Source organism: Sprattus sprattus (assembly GCF_963457725.1).
Source record: "Sprattus sprattus genome assembly, chromosome: 10".
Lineage (NCBI taxonomy): Eukaryota > Metazoa > Chordata > Actinopteri > Clupeiformes > Clupeidae > Sprattus > Sprattus sprattus.
The window spans coordinates 10,385,157-10,403,298 of record NC_137908.1 but is presented as its reverse complement, the minus strand read 5'-3'; positions in this window follow the sequence as shown (position 1 = coordinate 10,403,298).

The window sequence follows — 18,142 nt, the reverse complement described above, 5'->3', positions numbered from 1 at the left end:
TTCCTCAAAGTCTGCTCAGTGAGTCTGCTGGTACAATGGGCGTAGATTGTATGCAATTCGTAATTTGTCTTCGGGTTGATGTTAGATTTTAAATGATCACATTGGTAGCTGTAACACCCAACTAATCAGACAAGACCTTATGATACCCTAGGACAATATAGGGACAACTCCATTACCATAAGAATAATACCATAAGTAAATCCTTAATGAAACACCAAAGTTGGTTCAAGTAAGCTTGGAGAGAGTAAGGCACTTGGGAAGGCAGCTTTAGCGAAAGAATCAGTTTATTCCGACGCATAGCACAGTAACCTTGGAAAGCACAGTCGCATGATTGTACAGGCAATCACGCATAAATGACTGTACTGAAGTACAAATAGGGTAGAATTAACATATTAAACAATGACAAGCATATGGAAGGGGGATGGGTGTGTTTGGGGGTCAAGGTAGGTGTGAATGCTGGGCAAGGGGGAGGTCTATCTTGACCAAGGACTATCTGAATATCTAGCCAGGTAAGGTGGTTCTAGTTTAACCAGGGCCATTTAAATGCCAATATGTTTGGCTCCAACCATCTTGTCATGGCTGTAGGCAAAAGTCAATAATCAAGTCTAATGGCTCTGGCTCCAACTTTGGTGTTATTCAAACTGAGAGTGGGGGTCTGTCTGATATGGTTTGGTATATACAGTATATGAAATAGTTTATGAAATTTCAGTATATGAAATTCAGCACAATCTAACAATGCCATTACACCCATGATGAACTTGTTTGATGAACATGAAAAAGCTACCAAAGAAAGGTGAGCTTCAGACTAAGTGTAAACTAAATTACTGATCACAACATAACCCTGAACCACTGACAATCCCACACATGCAGACAGGCCTGGCAGATAAATCAGATTTTAGAATGAGTAGACATTCTTCAATCATTGTGTGCAATACTGTTATGTAACTTTGAAATCCTCAAAGTTGTTTCTGTTGTGGGGCTCCTTACACTAATACACAAAAAATAGCCAACCACTATCTGATACCTGTCTCCCCTACGGTAAAAGTAGCTAGGTTGCAACTCTCCAACACACACGCTCCAACAGTATCCTATTTCAAAACTTCGTGATTTTTCAACCTGGGCCCTATATTAACACCTTTTTGGGGACAAACTTTTAAGGACAATTAACAATCAAAATCGGTCCAGTATTGAGTTTGAACAGTACAACTGGCAAATGCAAGCTTCTATTTACATTTTACATGTACATTTAGTCATTTAGCAGAAGTTTTTGTCCAAAGTGACGTACAGACAAGCTACGAGTAATAAAGACCTAGTGTAACAATAAATACGACTTTACATAAGAAATAGAAAAACGAAATAGAGAGGACACTGCAGGACATGAAAGGAAACTGGTTCTTTTCGCCAATGGAAGGCAATGTTTATATTATAAGTGTCTGACAACATAAGCAGGATCTTACAGAGATAGATCACTGTCTGTTTACCTCAGACACTGTAAAGAAACTGTAGAACACGATAAGTGTAGAAAAGTGATAAGTGTAGAAAAGTAAGCAACTTTAGTAAGGCATGCCTCTCAAGAGACATTGTTATTTGAAAACACAGCCCTCTTAGCCTCAGTAGCCATGGCAATGAGGAAACCCACGTAGCATTTTGAGTAAGCAGGTGTCGAAACGTTATGGTGTTTTCATCAATATTCAGGTATTATCTCATATCCTAATAGATATCTGTCAGAATAATCAGCACGACTGCATCTGTCATTCCACGTTACGAGCTGGTGCTAATGGTAAATTATCCACAAGCAATGATGTTCATGAAACGGAGCATGCGCATTCCGGCACCTTCAGTAAGGAGTATGTGGGAGCAAAAGGCAACATGAAGTAGAAGCACGAGATGAAAACAATGGTAAGGGCAGTAATCATCCATGGTACAGGCACGAGTGATCCATTTAATGATAATCTATTTTGAGGAAAGACAAAGATAACCTATCCACGCATAACATGTGATCATATGCACATTGTCTGTCTCATTGTTTTTCATAGGCTCAGCCCTGTGTGCAGTGTTATCACTGAGCTGCACATATACAGTATTAAAAGACAGTGCTTTATGAAGCTTTAGGTGTAGCTTTTAAGTTGGCAGATGCTAGAAGCAATCTGGTGAACATTCAGCCACAATTACAGTATATGAGCACTGAATGTCTTTCTGGATTGTACAGAAAAGTCATGACTGGACTAAAGCCAAGGGCTCCATTTTCTATTTGCGAAACAATAAAGCAAGACCATATTTTGACATTTTTTGGCTGAATTGAGTCGGCTGCCAAGGCTGAGAGCAATTTACCATTTCACTCCACCACTCAGTCACTTCCCTCAGACCATCAATGATGGCCTTTTATAAGTCTTTCATTTTTACAGACTTACTGTCCAGTAGAGTTCTGAACAGATTCATTTTCAGTGTGTATGCGGGTGGGGGTGGGGTTGGGTGGTGGGGTTATTGGTTGGTGGTGTTGGGGTAGGTTTCAGTCTAACTCAAACTCAGGTATTTGACAGGTTTCCATCTGAATTGTATCCTTCAAAGTGCACCCATCCACTCCACGATGCTCATGTAGAGACAAGCGATTGACAGGGCAGTCGAGAAAGACCTTTTTGAGACATATTTAAAAGCAGTACCAACTTTGGCTCTGGCTTTTTGCGGGGGGATTTGGCCACTATTGGGTACTTAAGCTGGAGCACGAGTATAGCTAGAATTCACATCAGCCCTTCGCCGGAGAAGCTGAGGCCCATATGCAGTCAAATGATCATGCCCTCACCCATAGGAGGAAGACGGTGACTGCTTGACTAAATGTTTGATTAGTAATTGATACATAATTAACCAAACAGATAAATATGCAGGAACACATACCCCAGTGGCCAGTGGGAAGAGTTTTTTTGGAGGATGGGGAGGTGAATTCAACATTGAAGATGCGATGGATGGTGTCTGGTCTAAGGATGATTCTTAGAACTCCATCCTAGGATAACCATGCTCAAACACCAAGTGCTGCTTCCTAGGGTGAAGACCCCACAGCTGATAGTGTTACCCTGGCTGCAGTCCTAGGGTGAAGACCCTACAGCTGATAGTGTTACCCTGGCTGCAGTCCTAGGGTGAAGACTCCACAGCTGAAGGTGTTACCATGGCTGCAGTCCTAGGGTGAAGACCCCACAGCTGAAGGTGTTACCATGGCTGCAGTCCTAGGGTGAAGACCCTACAGCTGAAGGTGTTACCATGGCTGCAGTCCTAGGGTGAAGACTCCACAGCTGAAGGTGTTACCATGGCTGCAGTCCTAGGGTGAAGACCCTACAGCTGAAGGTGTTACCATGGCTGCAGTCCTAGGGTGAAGACCCTACAGCTGAAGGTGTTACCATGGCTGCAGTCCTAGGGTGAAGACCCTACAGCTGAAGGTGTTACCATGGCTGCAGTCCATGAAGTGATCCTGCAGGGCGCAGACCACAACTGTGAAAAAGCCAGTTCTCAAAATCAGCAGAAACTCCTAGTTAATAACTGTCTTTGGGAACACATCTTGTATATCCTTAATTGTATCCCCTTTTGACTTGAACACATGAGAGATCATACAAACACAGCACCACACATCCAGTCACTGTACCATTACCGTTCACATTCAACTGCACATTTCCACGCTCAGCAGAGTCCATAAGAAAACATCGGAGGGGATTTGATGCAGTGTAATTCAGGTCCTATGCACCTTTGTAATGAATTCCTTGATCACTTGATTCATTAACACCACAGACCTCCCAGGCCCTTTAGGAGAAGCAAAGTGCTGAAACAGGCTCTGGTAATGTGCTCCAGTGCATTTGGGAAGACTATTAAGTAGATTTGACCTGTGGGCTGTGGGAGTGGTGAGGCCCATTTGTGGAGACAAGGGTCGTAATGCTGCTGTGAGTACAACTTCTAAAAAGGCAAAAAAACATTTTTTTTTTTGTGCTGACCTGGTTAAATAGAAGTTAAAAAGCTCACGTTTTTCAGTAGTTTCAATTTTCTAGAGAGTGCAAGAATATCTACGGTGATTTACACATTTATGGGATTGAAAGTGAGATGAATCAAAATGAAATACTGCAAATAATTATGAAAGTCACACTGTAGAGATAACTACACAACAATGGCCCCACAGTCAAATAAAATCCCTCAAAGATCCCTTTAAAATGCTATGAGATTACATAGCTGACCAGGAACATGAGAGGGCAGTGTCTCTGTCTCATTGTTCATCTGCATGATTTGATGGGGAACATGATGTGGTTTTCACAACCATCGATAATTGGAAATTAATGAACCTTAGAAGCCACATTTATAAGCCATCATGAATGGATGGACCCATCTACAGCTGGGGATACATTTGCGCAGAGGAATGTGTGTTCTATATTTACTCTGATGATCTATCTGACAGATTCAGAATGATCTCCACGCTGTCTTAACAAATTAATGCACTGCACCATGCTCAACCCACAGTCTACCACAAAACATCGCTAAAAATATACATCTGATAATTTTGTTTGTGTGCCTCAGTGAGCCTGATGACACAGATTTGCTTACATGAGCAGCAAGGTCAATGTTCTTGATGCATTAGACAATTAGATTTCTAGGTTTCAAACAGTTTGAATCTGCAGTGCCCCCACGGCCTTATCAAAAATAAAACCAGCCTCAAATGTCTCTAAATATGTGCACAGACTGGTAATGCACACAAACAAGTGGCAATCTGTAAAATAACTCTTGTTGATTGTTTAGCCTACCCCAACCATTTATTCTGGAATTTTAGGACACTCGTTGTTTAAAAGACATACAGTACTAATTATAAAAACTCTACCATCACGTTGACATGATGTGTAAGTATTCATACCATTTGACTTTATTTTTTTAATTGAAGCCACATCTTTTTTTCAATCGATTGTAGTTATTTTGTAGTCTACGTTTCCTCTCTCTGTTAAAATGGGCTTGGATGACCTTTTTCTATTCCTATGAATTTTCACAGTTTCACACTTCTCTCTAGACCTCAAACACTTGCTGATTTCCTATACAGAAAGGTCACAGCATAGGCCTTAGAGAGTTACACATTTTCACCCCGCAGCTGTTTATTGCTATCTCAGGTGTGTTCTGGATAATCACAATTCATGGAATCTCAGAATATCTGGAACCAGAACCAATCTGAATGCATGTCAAACACTGCAACATTCCACAGAGCCCAACTCAAAAGACACTTTGTCCTCTGCAATCCAATTCAGGCCACATTGCTGAAGCAATACCTTATTTATGAGGTGGTGAGACAACGTACTTAAGGACAATGGCAAATTAAATATCAAAAGAACACATGGAACATGCAGACATTACCCCTTTATTTCTCCAGCTTCCTCATGGAGAATATTTGATTAATTGATGCCAATTCAGGGTCCTCTTTCAATCCAGTGCACATAGATTTTGAAGGCTGGGAGTATTGTGTCAGTCTGTTGCCATAATATTAAAATAGTACCTTTTTCCTCTCACACATCTACTGTACCTTGAGCAGACAATATTGAGCATCCAAGTTTGATATTGTCTTAGCGTAAGTCATGCAAGATTATACCAGTTCCCATGTGACTATATGCAGTATACTGTATGCTTGGATTACTTCCTCTGGTTCCCCATTGTGGTGGAAACAAGCCAACCAGAAGCTTACTCAGGTTTTTTTTAGAGCACTTGGGAAAAAAATTGTAAAATCCTGAGCAGATAACAAAGAAAGGGAGCCAGCATCCTAGTTTGAATCTCGTTAAGCCATTCCTAAAGCCAAGGCTGAAAATAAAACAACAGCTTTTTATCTCTGTGCAAGGAGATGGGCCAGCCCCCAATCAGGGTAAAGCAGAAAACATATAGACTAACAGTTAGCACTTGAGTGGGAGCAGAATTTTAATGCCACTGTGGAGCTTTATGGTTTGTGTGAGGACAATGAGACCAATTAAAGTTATTTGCATCCACTCAAATAGAAAACTTCACAGCGACATACGGATGGAAATGTCATCGCAAAGCGCACAAGTGATGGTAGGAAAAACGAAGAAGCATTTTAACGAAGGAACAATGTCATGAAAATAAACCTGGAAGGCAAAGCCAACTCTCAGTTTGCAGGAGAAGGAAATATTGTGTGTTTCAATGAAGCAATGATAGATGTAATTAATGTGCTCACCGTCTCTCTATCTCTCTCTCTCTCTCTCTCTCTCTCTCTCTCTCCATATGGGATGCTTACATTCTGAGCCTGATATGATAAAAATGCACAAGATGCAATCTCATTGCCCACAGCACATCACTCAAGGGGACAGTGCAGTGGCCTTTCTGGAAGCTAACGACCCACAGCTTTTAGCGTCCCGCAACCATCAGCATAATTAGGTTCAACGGCTGTGTATGACCCTCCTTTTTACATGCCCTTGAAAGTAGAGATGGTTATTGGTATTGACAAATGGGAGAGGTGGATAGAAAGTGATGCAGTGGCTGGGGCACATTTGGTAGTCTCTTATAGTATGCTTGCACTCTTCCGCACCCTTACCTGGACCTCCCTAAAATAATCTTTTTCATTGACTCTAAATCTGGCATACCTGTCTGGTATTTGTGAGGAGAAGCATAATGTCCAACAGGATATTGATAGTGGCCATTTAAATGAAGCCTGATGTGCAGCACATTCCCCTCAGTGTGTGTGAGTAGCTGGAGTCTAGCCCACAGTACAGGCGAGAGCTTAATCTAGCCAATCAGCCCAAGGCTTTCTGGATATTTCCGGAAGGTTTTCATCTCCGCCAAGGACAGCAACGGTGCATTCCACTTTTGAATTTTCTGGTGCATGTTCTCTTCTACTTACAGATTCCTCGAGCAAAGTAAGAGTTATTCCTGGGCTGACCATCAGACTGGCCTCCAAAATCTGCACCTGAGGATCCACTTATCCTTGATTTGGTGCTCGTCAGGGACATCCCCCTGGCCTCATCCATATGTATTGCCTCAGCCATGGAGCACTTTCTCCAAACCATAATTTTAGGCCACAGAATATGCCTCCCATCAATATAATGGCATGAGGATGGCTTTGACTTGGCAGGCAGCTGATGAGTCCAGTGGAATGCATTGTGTCAAGCTCAGTTGCCTCAGTTGAGTTTGTGTTTGGTGAAACTGTGCCATACACCAACAATCTGTTATATCAAGGTTCATGAAATAATACTTGGGTAGTAGTAATATTATCTGAAGATGTTGGACATGAGGACACAAGTCAAAATCACTCCAGAAATATTAAAAGCTAATACATTTCTATTGAAGCTGGACCAAAATGGTGCTTTGGCTTCGGTCTTCCAAATTAAAATGTGAGGCTTAAAAGATGTTTGCAGTATTAAAATTGACATTGCTCTTGTCTCATGTTGCTTGATTTAAAATGGAAAACTGGTTCAGAATAATGGATTCTGAACCTAAGTTAGGTGTCCCATCTGGATGATGAAAGCAATAACAACTATTAACACCTCATTCATAAATAAGAGAGTGAGATCGCTTTGGGGCAGACAGTCACTAACAGTGAATATTCACAGGTGGTTAAAAAAAAAAAAAAACGTCCACCATGCATAGCATACACAAGAAAGAGTTCTTGCTTATTTTTGTGTATGTGTTTCCTTACCAACCACTTGGGATAAGTAAAGCAGTATGAGTTTCAGAGTAATTTAAAGATGGAAAAATGGATGTAGTGACAGTGTGCTCACTAGCTTGGGGTAGGGTTAGGTGAAATAATGGTAAATCATGTAAGAATAGTTCTGTGACATGTTTGAAGGCCATAACACTTAGGCTTAGACTTAACACATTCTGCTCCAGAGCAAGTGCTGCTACGTCTTTGTTATCTCCTTTTTGCTATGTGATACTGGTGGAGGGGCATCACTTACAGCCAAAGATCACACCTACTGGGAGTGGATGTTATATATACATACAAAAGATAGCAAGCAAACTAGCATGTTTGGACAGATGATAACATTTCAGTTTGATTTACAGTTGTGGCATCGTTTGTAGGATGCAACCGTCACCAGATACATACCAGATAGTATGTTTACTAGAGTAAAAAAAAACATTTACGTTTCCTTTGAATCAACAAGACAGTCATCCATTCTAAATACAACAATTATTGCCTGAAAAGAACAATAGGCTACTTCTCCCTTTCGGCATGTCAAACAGTGGGACCTAATCAACAGTTTTGTTGTTGTTATGGTTGTTTGCCAACCAACGACTCATTTCTTAATACCAGGATGAGAAAAATTCGGCCTTCACAAGGCAGCTTCAAAACAATTAGCAATTAGCACTTCATTGTCAGTCTTCCAGCCAGCAAAACATCCTCATCAATTATTTTATGACGTTTGGCAGAATATGTAGGTTTAACTCTACTACTTAAGTGTTGTCAGACAACATTTCAGCTGTCTTTTTTATTGCTGAAGTTTTAATGCTGATTAATTAATACGACAATATTTTTTTCCTGGTATCAGCATCCTTGGACTTTTGCTGCATACTATGTTGTAATTTCATTGCTACTGGGTATGATATCATCATAAACATATGTGGTTTGGAATAGTGAGATGTGTGTTTGTGTGTGTTTTAGTATGCTTTGTGTAAATATTTTGCCAGTCTGTTTGCCCGATTCATTGAAAGCAGAAGATGAATGTCTAGGACAGTTCAACTTCAAAGACTGGATTCAAGCTTAGGGCATAGATGCAGAGTGCTCTAAATATCTTCTATAGTATATCCTGAGAAACAGAAATGCCTCTGAATGTGTGCGAACAAAAAATAAACGCTTGACCTTTATTTCTGCATTTGCGTTCTTCATTTGAATCAACTGTCTGACCTCTGGACCTGCAAAAGCAAGTCTACATGAACATGTCTAGAGGGTTGAGTCTGGCTTATCAGTAAGGAAACAAGCTTTTTTCTGAGATAGACTGTTCTTCTTTATCTTAGCCCATGTCTAATCTTCGCCGAGCTCTTTGAGATGTCCTTTCACTCAGGGTACCAAGCTTAATCTAATTTCAGACACTAAAGCTTTACTGAAGGTAATGTGCTGACACAGCATGTCTGACATGATTTATGAGCACGCTTTAATTGGGTGTTTTGCTAACTCTTACAATATTGAGAGGTTGACTCATTTTAATAAGAGAGCCGGGATGAGAAACTAAACATGTCAGAATACACACACTTTTGCTAAAGTCAGACATCTTTCATGCATGTGTGGATGCTGTGAGAGGATGCTGTAAATCAAGGCACTCCTACTGTAAGTCGTTATGAAAAAATGTACAGTCATAAATTGAAAGGACTTCCTGTCCCATACTTGTGCCACCACCCCCTCACATTCACCCAGGGGATTATGCAACAATTAGCTATTTGGGTCATGGCGAACTCTATGAATATGGAACTTTTACAGTAGTCTCTCTCTCTCATGTTACAGTGAAATAATGGGTGCTTGGAAGATCACAAGCATCTAGCTCCATCTGCGCTCATTAGCATTTAGATGAGGGGATAACTTCAAACAGAGGGATACTAACAGAGAAATCAATGACTGGTTTCTCAAATTCTCAAAGATTAAGACCAGTTTCTTAATCTTAGTCCCAATCTAAAACACAAGTTTAAAACTTGAGACTCAAGTGAGAAGGCTCTCTTTGGACACTTCAGTCGAAGGTCAGTGCAAAGCTTTGCAAGGCCTGTCATTGTGTGCATACAGTCTACCTCGATCCTTTCTGATATCACTTTCAGTTTGAAAGTGTCTTCACATCAAGTGCCTTTCATACCCGGTCAGTAGAGCACAGCGAACACGCCATCTACTGCCTCACTGAACCTTGGACAGTGAGAGCAGCCCACACAGCCTGCACAAGTTTATTTTCCCCACCCAGTGACCAGTGACCACACTATTAAATATATTTACAAAGCATCAAAGAGGCCTCCTATACTTTTGGGAAATGTACGAAAACACCGGAACAATGAAAGCAAATAGATGTTTGAACGATGACTTTGGTGCTGATAGCAGGGCTATTGGCACTGTTCACTCTGTATGGATAATCCAACTAAACTAATGAGATGAAATTAAACTTTTTAATCTTCATGATCACATACTAGCTCTAGGCTAGGTCCTCACCAGCAATACTAACTTGCAAAAGTAATCTTCATGATCACATACTAGCTCTAGGCTAGGTCCTCACCAGCAATACTAACTTGCAACAGTAATCTTCATTATCACATACTAGCTCTAGGCTAGGTTCTCACCAGCAATACTAACTTGCAACAGGAGAAGACATTTGTATTTTAAAGGGAAAAAAGGGAACTCATACCTGTCATGTTTCATACAAGCACGCTACAGTAGGCTTCGCTGAACGTCTCTGATTATTCTCTTTGGCGTCTGTGTCTGTCAGAGAGAGAAACTGCAGTACGGATAAAGTAACTAAACTGTCATTGAGGTGTTATTGAGCATTGTATAGCAGTGTGAAAAAAGACACATTGATTTCCCAGACATCAAACCAGATGTCTCTCTGTGTTTCACGCCTGCACATTTTCTCTTCTTTCTGTTTTTTTTTTTTACCTTAGAAAAGGTATTGTACAACTTCCCCACAGTTTTTCTGTAGATTCATACACTGGTGTGATGATCCTCCCATCTGCTAAATGACTCCAACCAACTCCATCACAGTATGTGCCAAACCAAAGAAACACATTAGATATACATTATATATAGATATACATTAGAAGACATAACACTTGAACCACATACTGTGTATACATAGTCTATTTTAAAAGCCTGCAATAGATTTGTAAGGTGTCTGGCAGGCCTTTATAAAGATACTTTAGATATAGATCATAATAGTAAATGGCATATACCTCATGTGGTATTCCTTATATACAATACAACAATCGCTTGCACTCATTGATCTTTCCTTAACATTTTTAAGAATGCTTACATGTGATACGTTATAACATCACAAAAGAAGTATGACAAAACTGTGCAAAGATAATGAAACAATAGGAAGATTCTTGCATCATGCATTTGGTTAAAAGGGCAGGCTAGTATGCAGAATTTCATTATTTTTGCTCAAAGAGATGTATAAATAGCAATATTTATTCTCATGAACTTAGATGTGGACATCAAAGGATAGCCAATATAATAATACAACTTAAAAGACGCTTCATATCTTCCACTTCAAAGACAGTGGTGGTTTATTAATACTTGCAGCTCCACCCGCTTCGCATTAAGAGACTGAGACATGGAGCTGGTCAGCATTCTTACAGCATTTAGGGATGTTTTTTTCTAAATCTTTTCTGAAGCCCTGTAGCCTACTACGACTAACCATTGCAAAATGTCAGTTTCCATGGCAGCCACATTGAATTTGAACAAATTCCAACTTTGACATTGTATAGAAGCAGAAACTTTTCAGAATCTGAAAAAAAATGAACTAATGGTTGATGGACTTCAATGTAACTTTAACTTTGAATAAACAAAGATTCTGAACACTATCTAATGGCCTTTCAAAGTATGATGGATGGTTCTCAATTGTATTAAGTGATAGAATTGACATGGCAAATTACATAATTTTTCTTAATTTAATGGAGTTATTCAACCACAGTGCCAGCACTTACTTGAAAATTAGCACACTTAGTGCTGACACAAGTATAGTCACATAAAGTAGAATTTGAAAAATGGGTGGAAAAGAGCAATTTGGCGGGAGAATACATACTGGTGGTATTGACTATGAGAAATATTTGAATCAGTTGCAGATAAAGAATTTCAGAACACTGTGTATGTGAAGTAAATCTCAAAGATATTTGTTTTGTCCAAAGATGAGGACACAGGATGGTTGTGAATGTATAATGTCATCTGAGATATTATTTTGTTACAGCACTTGGTGCAAGAGAGGACACTGGATGCACATCTAATGAATTTTGACCCTAACCCTAACCCTAACCCTTTGGGAACACAATTGAACATGCTGGAAAATTCAATATGCAAAATGCGTCTTCACCGACAGAAATGAGACATGCAGTTTGTGAAGTACGTGGTAGTGATGCAGTGTGTCAAATTCCATGACCTCCAAACCTTTACATTACAAATTATTGGTGTTGAGCTATTCCCCAAAAAGTGCTCTGAGCCTACCCCTCAGGGGAAGCTAGCACAAAAGGACCCACCCACCTAGGGACACACACCTTACATTGAGCCATCAGGGGGGCTACAATCATGCCAGGTTTCATGTGGATTAGTGAAGTCTTAGTATATGATATTGTCGACCAAAAAACATTAGAAAAAAATAGGGATGTTTTTTTTGATGCGGTGGTCATAATAAATAGCATTATGTAGTTATTTATTTATTTATCCAAAATCTAATTTACCCAGTGGTGATAGTTGTTTCATCATTACTTCTGGGGTTAAGGGTCAGATTTTTTGCTTCAGGTCAAGATGCTGCATATTGAAGATCATCTTTAGACGTCATTAGCAACAGAACAACTTTCCTCAACATATTATTTTGACATCTCAGCACTGTAGCTTCACTCATGGTGGTACTTCATTGCCCTTTATTACAGTTTCTCAATTCACTTGCACTATTTTATCATAATTGTTTGACGGATATATATGTATTATTCTATAGCCAAAAACGTAGATCATATAAACATTAATACATATATATTTGGTTAATACTATACTCTTGTAAATGTCTATGCCACCATACCATCTGGCCTAGTTAACTTTTTTCTTTACAGCCACTAACAGTTTAAGTTTTATGCTGTTTGGCCTTGTGAAACTGAGACACAGCCGTTCTACGAGACCAAATTAAATCTTCATTACTTGAGTTTTCTAGATAAATACCAGCTGCATATGGTCACCGTCAGACTTGCCAAGGGAATTCACAGACCATCAAATGAGCCCAGGTGCAAAAGCTCTATCTGTTAAGATGAACAGCTTGAGTTTGACCTGATCAGCAGATGGGGAGTTACTCTCTACGGGTAAATAGGAGCAACTCACAACAGCCATTACATCCTGGTCCCTCAGTTCCATGGGGTTCTAACCCAGGAGATGGGTACAGATGGGCATCAATGGCTGGATGAAATCAGAGCCATCTCCTAAGCTTCCTTTTGTTGTATGTTTCTACCATGTCACTTCATCAGCATTACAGCATCTGTGCACTATCCTTTTAAGCCCGAAGACAATTCGGTCGGTACCAAATATAAAAATAAGTCAAAAAGGAATAATGATCCAACAAACTTTTAACATAATTACCAATTCAACTCCCAACCACCGATCAAAAACTGACCTTAACTTGACTATCATTTTAACACCAAATCCAAGCATGTTTATAACAATCTTCATTGAAGGGAGAGAGTGAGGAGGTGCTGTGTTGCTTGTTTGTAATAGTCCCATTAAAATAAAGCTGGACAACTAGATGCTATATTTATGCTACCCAGGTCTGGGCAAAGCAATGGAGCTTTCTACTTTTGTGGTTTGCACAATGAGTTCTGGCCCTAAAAAAAAAATCGTTTCACCTCTTTTTAGAATTGCATGTCTATTTTCTGGTTCCCAGACAAAACTTCACAGCTTGTTTTTGTCACATTTTTACTGGGATCATAATGTGCAGATGAAACTTGCTGGTGAGGCTTCTTCCATTTCAATTACAGTATTAAATACAGTATACAATCCTTTTCCATTTTGACTCACTGCAACTACAGCGTTACAGCAGTTTTTGTTTTAAATGCAATTGCAAGTGCTAATCCGAAGCACTTAGGTTAAATAATCCCAATAGTCATGTTAGCAAATGGAAGAAGTAGGGGGTACGTCTCCTTAATGAGCTTCACAAATAACCACACTGCACAGATATTTCCAAGAATGTACTCTTTGATGTAGAGTGAGTCATTAGAACAGGTAGAGGGATACTTAAGCTCATTTAGTCATGGAGAGAGAGCTTTTGTACAGACAAGCTGTTATAAAAGTTTTATTAAACCAGCATTTATTTTTAAATGGTTGCAATGCTCGATCAGCAGGTAGCTGCAAGCAGTGAGATATGCATGCATTCTTTATACTTATCCTTTTTTCATTAATTGATTATATTTCATGAAACTCTTAAAGGGTACATCTACTAAAAGTGTAGAGGATTATTCTTAGCTGTATCTCTTCAAAATCACTGGCCTGACGGAAGCAAAGAGGAGTTTTGTAAAGTAAAAAGCAAAATGCACATTTCTTCTACTGCAAAATGCAAAATGCAAAATGCACGTTTCTTCTACTGCATAAATATGAATCGATACACTGTGGAATGAACCCCTCCTTTCCTCCGTCCTGTGCCTCTTTCTTCTTGCCTCAGTGCCACAGTGGTTTGGATCCATTGCCCCTTGTGCGGATGGCCCCTCCTGCTTCCTGACAGGCGCTGTCCATGGTACTGAAACAGTGCAGTGCAGTGCAGTGCTGAGCCTCCTGAGGTAAGAAAGGGATGGTGGAGCACAGATGACAGGACTCTCAGGCACAAGCAGTGTTGTTGACCGCTGTGTCCCACCACAGCCACCACTGCTGTGGCCAGAAGGGAGAGTGGCAGGGAGTGTTCAGAGGGAACTCTGCAGGACTCAGTGGACGCTCTGAGACGAACACTGATAAAGGTTCTTATTATCCCACTGGAGCTCCGGAAAAATGGTACATAACAAACGAGTGTGACTGTTCTGATATATGGGCTGCATAAGGAGGTTATTTATTCACCTCAGAGAATGGAGCGCAGTGTGTCTTTTGTGTGGTCGTTCTTGGGGGTTCTGCAGTGAAGCACTTAATTCACAATGTGCTGATTATACAAAACATAATGGTGCCATTGGGAATAATCATTAATCATACTTCTACAAAGAAATACAGCAGATCTGAGTTACCTTGAGTCATCTTAATCACCTTTACTTAACTGTCGTCTGTATTAGTGTTGTTCTGGATGAGGACCCTGCACCGCACTGTTGCAAGCAAATCTAAACGTCTCAGCACATTTGTGCTGCACCGATTCATAGATTTGTATTCAATGGATCTCCCAAATTAAACTTAAGCATGTTACATCATCTTTTTTTTTTGTTCCAAATTTAACATTTTAGTTTCATATCAACTGTTTTTTGTAAAGTTTTGGCAAATGGCTGAAGGAATACAATGCAACATTCACTTTCAAAGATATGTAATGAAAAGATTTTATCTAATCCCCTTAAAGAATCTTCCAAAAATATCTTCAGTCTCTTCTTTGTCTCCTTTCTCGGAAATGAACAAAGATAATACTGTTCCATACAAATGCATTTATAAAGCTTGGTTATGTTAAACGTTTTTTTTTATGTCAGGTTGTAAGCCTTTCGCTTAAAGTTGTCCTTGATAACAAAAGTGGTATCTTTTGCAAACAAATGCCAAAAAGAGAGATTCATTAGCATTTTAAGCCTATTTCATGCATGATCATGTGACAAACTGCAGACGTTGCCATGGTGCTGAGATAAGTGATCGTGTCCAAATGGATATTTATTTTCCTTAATCAGGACAGTCCATAACAGGGATTCTCTCCAGTCTTAGGCAGGGTGTGCTGGGGACACATCCCTTGAAGGGCGGGCATTCATTGCCACTGATAAAAGTGATGACCATATGCTGCTTTCCCAAAGCAGGATAAGAGAGATTGAAGGGCAGGCAGGAAGGCAGGCAGGCAAGCATGGACACGAAGGGTCATTTCCACTCCATGGATATTTGAAAGACAATGTCAATAGGGCATTTGAAGGCTGTTTTCCCCCTGACTGAATATAGCTTTGTTTGATGAGGTAGATGAAGTGAGAAATTTGGGGCACATTTGTCATCAGAAATGAAAATAAATGTTAAAATGTATACACTAGTACAACAGAACATATCTTATGGATGAGCCATGGAAAAGGTTGTTAGAATTCAGGCTCTCAACTTTGGCCTTGTTTGCATGGTCTGCTAACCATAATGATTAAGCGAATGCTTTGATGATTAAGCGAAAACTTTGACATCAACATATATACATACAGTGGGGAAAATAAGTATTTGAACCCCTTGCGATTTCACAAGTTTGGCCACTTGCAAAGAAATGTGTGATCTATAATTGTAATGGTAGGTGTATATTAACAGTGAGAAACAGAATATCAACAAAAAAATCCAGAAAAATGCATTTTATAACATTTATGACTTTATTTGCATTTGATGCAAAAAATAAGTATTTGAACCCCCAAAACTGACTGACAAAAATGACTTAGTACTTGGTGGAATAACCCTTATTGGCAAGCACAGACGTCAGACGTTTCTTGTAGTTGGTCACCAGGTTTACAAACATCTCAGGAGGGATTTTGGTCCACTCCTCTTTCCAGATCCTCTCCAAATCTTTAAGGTTGTGTTTTCAATGGGAGGGAATGAGGGAATGAGGTTCAAGCCCAATATTCCACGTTACATGGCCCCATCCATAGTCCCCTTGATGCGGTGGAGTCGTCCTGTACCCTTGGCAGAGAAACAGCCCCAAAGCATAATGTTTCCACCGCCATGCTTGATGGTTGGTATGATGTACTCTTGGGGTCATATTCAGCATTCCCCCCCCTGTCAAACACGGCAAGTCGAGTTGATGCCAAAGAGCTTGATTTTGGTATCATCTGACCACATTCTGTCTCCCAATCCTCCCTAGAATCATTCAAGTGTGCAATGGTAAACTTCAGATGGCCCTGTACATGCGCTTCCTTGAGCAGGGGGACCTTGCGAGTGCTGCAGTACTTCAAAAAATGACGGCGTGGTGTGTTGCCAATGGTTTTCTTGGTGACTCTGGTCCCAGCTGCCTTGAGATCATTCACAAGCTCCCCCTGTGTAGTTCTGGGGTTATTCTGCACCTTTCGAATGATCACTGATTCCGCACGAGGGGATATCTTGCATGGAGCCCCAGACCTAGAGTGGGTGACAGTTGTTTGGTGTTGCTTCCATTTATGAATAATCGCACCAATAGTTATCTGCTTCTCACCAAGCTGCTTGCCGGTGTTTTTTTAGCCCATTCCAGCCTTGTGCAGGTCTACAATCTTATCTCTGACATCCTTGGACAGCTCTTTGGTCTTGCCCATGGTGGTGAGGTTGAAGGTGTGAAGTATCATTCTTTGGACAGGTTTCTTTTATACAGGTCACCAGTTGAGATCAGGTATACCTTGTTAGACCTAATGAGGACTAATCTGTGTGCTTTTTGGGCACATAACTGGCCATTGGGAGCCAGAATTATTGCTGTTTGCTTGGGGGTTCAAATACTTATTTTTTGCATCAAATGCAAATAAAGTCATAAATCTTATAAAATGCAGTTTTCTGGATTTTTTTTGTTGATATTCTGTTTCTCACTGTTAAAATACACCTACCATTAAAATTCTAGATCACACATTTCTTTGCAAGTGGCCAAACTTGCGAAGTCGGCAGGGGTTCAAATACTTATTTTCCCCACTGTACATATATCAAGAGGAAAAAACGTATGGGAAAGGATCATGCAGTTCTACAAAGAGGTGAGTCAAATAATTGTAAACATACAAACTCTTCCATTATTAAAGGAAGACATGTAAATTAAACTCTGCTGGTGGTAGATTTCTGTATTATACTGCTACAAACAGGTGTTGTTTTTCATGCAGCTATTATGCAGAAAAGGCTGTATCCACAGGTCAGGCCTAATGTACAGTCAGCCTCCCAAATTGCTTTTTCTTGTTGTAAGTTCATGATTGATAGGACATGACATAATGGATATACCTTAATACAGAGCATACATTTCAGGCAGAATCTGATTTTTTTTTATTCACTTTCAAGAAATTAAGTGCTAAAAACCTGTGTGTGTGTGTGTGTATAACTCAGTTCATTTTCCATTTGTCACGTTCACTGTATATTAGGTATAAATGACATGCCTGGCCTCAAAGCCTTCATCGACTTTGTCTTTGTCTTAAATAAACTGAGTCATTGTGAAGTAGCTGTAAGTGGTGTACAACCTGACCTCTTTGTCTTTATTGACTGACTGTCTGGAATGAACTGGATCTCTGATCTATGCTAGAAAACTGGCTGTTGTGTTGCCTTGATGAGTACCATTTGCGTTCAGTTTAACTCTGAACTGAAGTTGAGCGAAACTCACGCTGAATGTTCCTTTATCTGCCGAAA